This window comes from Bison bison, unplaced genomic scaffold (genome assembly GCF_000754665.1).
Source record: "Bison bison bison isolate TAMUID 2011002044 unplaced genomic scaffold, Bison_UMD1.0 scf7180017864347, whole genome shotgun sequence".
Lineage (NCBI taxonomy): Eukaryota > Metazoa > Chordata > Mammalia > Artiodactyla > Bovidae > Bison > Bison bison.
This window is the reverse complement of record NW_011494919.1, coordinates 132,450-138,973: the sequence shown is the minus strand read 5'-3', so window position 1 is coordinate 138,973 and position 6,524 is coordinate 132,450.

The window sequence follows — 6,524 nt, the reverse complement described above, 5'->3', positions numbered from 1 at the left end:
TTGTGAGGCTAATGATACAGATTAGATTTAGATTCTGATGAATATAAAAAGCAGCAAGAGTAAGAGAATATGTTTTCTTACTATTCCATAAAGGTGTAAATTAGCCAAGATGCCAGCATTTTAGAATAATCTGAAGGGAGTTTCTAAAAAGACTATTCAAAAGGGATGAGTATAACGCATAGGAACCTAAAGGGAGATTTCTGCATCCTGGGCTGTTACCACCTCCATTCCCAATAGGTTGAGGGAAGAATCCCCAAGGAGAAAAGTCTACAGAAGTGGCTTGAGAGGAACTGGAGAAGCGAATAAGGTGACAAAGTCAGCCAGAGACAACCACACAAAGTAATAAATATGCTGAATCCTTTTCCTCTCCATCATCATTGTCCTGCCAGGGTTTGTCGTTAGCTGAATTCTATCAGGTAACAGGTGGCCAAGAAATACATCGATGTAGTTCCTACATTTCGGTCTCCTGATGCAGAGACTATGATGGAGAAGGCAAGAAAATGGACCTGAAGAGTAAACAGATTTCTAGGATTCATATATGAATAAGTTTCACTGCTGTGTTTTTTGTGTGTTAAGAGACACTAGGAAGAATGGATAGTTAAAATGTGGTGGATGCACACCATGAAATTCTAGGCAGTAATTAGAAGGCAGACAATATGTACAGTGAGTAAAAATGCAAATCTTAAAGTTTTCATGCTGAGTGAAAAAAATACAAAGAAGATGAAGATATCTAGCACAATAACATTTATCTAAGTTAAAAATACATGCATACAGAAACAATCTATAGTCAATAAGACCACATAAAATCAAAAAGATTCTTGGGTAAATCATGATGAAAAAATAAGGAAAAAGGAATAAATATGAAAATATGTGCATGGTATCAGAGAAGATCTTTCATACAACCACTGGTAATAATGATAATGTGCCATGAACTGAGGATTATAATTAATACAGTGAGAAAGTATACCTGATTAATCCAAAAAGAACAAGAAAAGAGGAAAACATTATCTTGGAAATAAATATACCATTGACTGCAACAAATATAAGATTACATAAAATATTATTAACTGTAAAAGAAGGATACTAAATAATGAGGAAAGTTTTAAAAGTTTTAATTCTCCAGAAAAATGTAAGGACTCTATCATAATATTGATTGACTAATATAACTTCTGAATATACATTAAAGTACACATTAATAAAACAAGAAACAAATTCATAATCACACTGGTAGATTTGGACACATCTAATTATTGATTAAGCAGACATAATAAATCATTAGTAATATGAAAGAGGTACACACAAACATTTGTAAATGATCTACACACACAAACATAACAATGCACCCTAAAATTTCAGAACACATATTAGTCTCAAGTTTACAGAGGGTATTTCTCATGCTGGTAATAGTGGCTCTCTTATTGTAGACCAACTCAGACAAAATATAAAAACTATTAGTCCAAAAACATTTAAGACACACTAACACAGAAGACTTAATGGGCAAATACCTTGGAGCTTCACTTATTCCCACTTCTATTCTCCACATGTTTTCTGATTTGATAAAAGCACAACTTTCTGTGATCTTAAGGGGCTATGGAGGCAATAATTAGTGTAAACTGAGCTCTCCATGGAGGAAAAATCCTCTAATAAACACTTCAGGCTTTCAGCTGGAACAAATGAAAGGCTACATGCTAGGAGTAGAATTGAACCAGAAATAGAGCAGATCTCATAAGACTGAGGCTCAGTCTAATTTGTTCCCTTCTAGGGGACAGGAAAGCATCCAGAAACTCATATTACCATGAAAACTTTTCATCCCTCATATTCAACATCACCAAAAAATTACCCAAAACCCCAGGACACAAGACCAAATGATCAAGCGCCAAAATGAGAAGATAGAAAAACACTTTCAGGTCACCCAGATGTTAGAGTTATCACAAAAACGAATAATTATTTTGTCTATTTAAAAAAACAAAATAATAACTTGGAAAGTGTTATTTGATAACTGAAAACTACAGAAGAAGAATCAACTATGCATTCTTGAATGGATATCTACAAAGTTGACATTAAGCCATATAGGAGGCAGGATGAAGATGTCAGAGTGGGAAGACTTTGAGCTCATCCCCCAGTGGAACACATCAAAACTGCAAGCACATGTACAGCAACTCAGTGATCTGAAGACTAACACAACAGCTCTTCTACAACCAAGACTCTAAAGATAGAACAATCCACAGTCTCGTAAGAAAGGAGGAGAAGAAATCTAGTCATGACCCACACCTCTAGCACGTGACCCAGAAGAGGAGGAGGATATCATGGGCTCAAGGATCATCTCTAAGGAGCACGGGGTCCAAGTCCCATTGAGGCATGCCAGCCCTGGGGTCCAACACCAGGAAGAAAAGCTCACTTAGCTGTTTGAAAACAGAGTGGGGCTTACCACAGGGTGGTAAGAAACTGAGATGTGCTCTGGAATAGTACATGGATGCACTTGCCTGCTCCCTGTCCCAGTGCAGAGGCAGCAGGTCGAAATCTGCCTGGTGCCCTGGCCAGCCTGCCAGGACTGTTACTGCACACCACCCCCAGCCGGGACCACACTCCTGCCCTGGCCTGTCCTCTCTGGCATCTTCACCATCACATACACATACACTGAGGGAAGAGGGGAACCAACTTAGAAGTGCAGCTGTAACCCACCAGGCCCCAAAGAAGCCTCAAACCAAGGCAGGAATAGCCATCACATTCACTCATGCATGTGCACCAGGAAAAGCAGAGCCAACTCAAAAGTGCAGCCCAAAGCCCTCAGGCCCCTGCCGTGCCCTCAGTCAAGGGGAAGACTCCTACTGTTCTGAAGCAAAGCCCAATTTCCTCAGGATTCCTTCTCCACCTCACCTCCCAGGAGCCTAAAGACTGTCTTTGAGCCTGGGGAAAGCCCAGGCACACACCTGGCTCTGGCTCTAGCCCCTTCTACTTCAGCCCTACCTCCCATCAGGGTGGTGGCTGCCAGAGCACCCTGGGAGATAATGTATCCCCTTCACTTCGGATCCAGCTCCTGAACCAAAGCCAGTGGGCACACACAGACAGCATCAGGACTCTCCTACACAAGGAGATGCCTTCAGGACTGGGATAGGTAACTGCTTTGCCTAATTTCATGGGGGTTTCTTAGGTGACGCTACTGGCAAAGAACCCGTCTGCCAATGCAGGAGACATAAGAGACGTGGGTTCGATCCCTGGGTCAGGAAAACAAAATAAGCAGACAGGGGAGTATATTCCAAACAAAAAACAAGATAAAACTACAGAAAAAAGCAAAAACCAACTAATGAAACAGAGATAAATAATTTACCTGATAAAAGAGTGCAAAGCCATAGTAAGAAAAATGCTCACTGAACTCAGGAAAGAATAGAGAAGCACCCAAAAATGTCAATAAATAGCTAGAAAATATTTTTAAAAGAACCAATCAGAGCTGAGGAACACAATAAAGAAAATTAAAAGTGCACTAGAAAGAGTTAGTAGCAGGTTAACTGACACAAAAGAACACCTAAGCAATGTGGAAGAAAGAATAGTGAAAAATCACCAAATCAAAACAAAAAAGAGAAAAAAGTTTGAAGGAAGATAATTTAAATAATTTAAGGGACCTTGCAGACAACATCAAGCATCCTAACATTTGTATTTTAGAGATCCCAGGAGAAGAGAGAAAGGGACATAATTTGATGAAATAATGGCTGAAAACTTATCTAACCTTCCTCACAGATCTCCAGGAATAGGAAGCACAGAGAACTCCAAACACGATAAACCTGAAGAGGACTTCCCTGGTGACTCAGTGGTAAAGAACCTGCCTGCCAATGCAGGAGACGGAGTTCAACTCCCTGATGGGAGAGGAGTCCACATGCCTCAGAGGAACTAAGCCCAGGTGCCACAGCTACTGAGCCTGTGCTCTAGAGCCCAGGAACCGCAAATTCCTGAAGCCTGCAGACTCTAGATCCCCATGCTCCACAACAATAGAGTGCCCACAGTGAGAAGCCCACTCACTGCAGCTAGAGAGTAGTCCCCACCACCCCCCATGGCTCACTGCAACTAGAGAAAAGCTTGAGCACGACAACGAAGACCCAGATCAGCCAAAAAAAAAAAAAAACAAATAAAAAAAAAAAAAGATAAACCTGAAGAGTGGAGAAGGAAATGGCAACCTACTCCAGTATTCTTGCCTGGAGAATCCCATGGACAGAGGAGCCTGGCAGGCAACAGCCCATGGGGTTGCAAAGGGTCAGACGCAACTGAGGCAACTCAGCACACCAAACCTGAAGAGACCCACACCAAAAATACTTTAATTAAAATCTCAAAGGTTAAAAACAGAGAATTTTAAAAACAGCAAGAGAAATAGAGTCACAAAAACAAGAGAACTCCCCTGAAGCTATCAACTGATTTTTCAGCACAAACTTTTCAGACCAAAAAGAAGAGGCATGATATATTGTGCTGAAAGGGAAAAACCAACCACCTAGCACATCTACACGTACAGCTGTCATTCAGAACAAAGGAGAGATACAGAGTCGTCCCAAAAAACAAAAGCTGAAACAAATCATCCCCTCCAAACTGATCTTGCAAGAAATGTTAAGGGTCTTTTTAAGGGAGGGCAAAAGCTATAACAAGAAATTTAAAAATATAGGAAATGAAAAATCTCACTGGTAAAGCAAGTATATAGTAAAGGCAGTGAATCGATCAATTAAATAAGCTAGGATAAATGTTAAAAGGCATCTGCCCACTATTACACGACTGAGCGACTTCACTTTCACTTTTCACTTTCATGCATTGGAGAAGGAAATGGCAACCCACTCCAGTGTTCTTGCCTAGAGAATCCCAGGGACGGGGGAGCCTGGTGGGCTGCCGTCTATGGGGTCACACAGAGTCGGACACAACTGAAGCGACTCAGCAGCAGCAGCAGCCCACTATTTTGGGACAGGATGTTCAACATCATTAATCATCAGGGTAATGCAAATGAAAACCACAAAGAGATATCACCTCATACGTGTCAGAATAGCTATTATTAAAAAGAGAAGAAATAACAAAACCTGGCAAGGATGTGAGGGAAAGGGAACACTGGTACATTGTTGGTAGGAATGTAAACTGGTAGAGCCACTGTGGAAAGTAGTATGGAGATTCCTTAAAAATTACAAGTAGAACTACCATATGATGCAACAACACTACTCTTAGGTATTTCTGAAGAAAACAAAAATACAAATTCAAAAATATACACCGCCATGTTCATAGCAGCATTATTTACCAGTATGGAAGTAGCAGAAGATATTAAGAAGAGGTGGCAAGAATAGACAGAAGAACTGTACAAAAAAGATCTTCATGATTATCTTCAGATAATCACGATGGTGTGATCACTGACCTAGAGCCAGACATCCTGGAATGTGAAGTCAAGTGGGCCTTAGAAAGCATCACTACAAACAAAGCTAGTGGAGGTGATGGAATTCCAGTTGAGCTATTCCAAATCCTGAAAGATGATGCAATGAGTCTGCACTCAATATGCCAGCAAATTTGGAAAACTCAGCAGTGGCCATAGGACTGAAAAAGGTCAGTTTTCATTCCAATCCCAAAGAAAGGCAATGCCAAAGAATGCTCAAACTACCACACAATTGCACTCATCTCACATGCTAGTAAAGTAATGCTCAAAATTCTCCAAGCCAGGCTTCAGCAATATGTGAACCGTGAACTTCCTGATGTTCAAGCCGGTTTTAGAAAAGGCAGAAGAACCAGAGATCAAATTGCCAACATCCACTGGATCATGGAAAAAGCAAGACATTTCCAGAAAAGCATCTATTTCTGCTTTATTGACTATGCCAAAGCCTTTGACTATGTGGATCACAATCAACTGTGGAAAATTCTGAAAGAGATGGGAATACCAGAACACCTGATCTGCCTCTTAAGAAATTTGTATGCAGGTCAGGAAGCAACAGTTAGAACTGGACATGGAACAACAGACTGGTTCCAAATAGAAAAGGAGTTTGTCAAGGCCGTATATTGTCACCCTGTTTATTTAACTTATATGCAGAGTACATCATGAGAAACGCTGGACTGGAAGAAGCACAAGCTGGAATCAAGATTGCCAGAAGAAAACTCAATAACCTCAGATATGCAGATGACACCACCCTTATGGCAGAAAGTGAAGAGGAACTAAAAAGCCTCTTGATGAAAGTGGAAGTGGAGAGTGAAAAAGTTGGCTTAAAGCTCAACATTCAGAAAATGAAGGTCATGGCATCTGGTCCCACAACTTCATGGGAAATAGATGGGGAACAGTGGAAACTGTATCAGACTTTATTTTTCTGGGCTCCAAAATCACTACAGATGGTGACTGCAGCCATGAAATTAAAAGACACTTACTCAAAAAAAAATAAATAAATAAAAATAAAAGATGCTTACTCCTTGGAAGGAAAGTTATGACCAACCTAGATAGCATATTGAAAAGCAGAGACATTACTTTGCCAACAAAGGTTTGTCTAGTCAAGGCTATGGTTTTTCTGTGGTCATGTATGGATGTG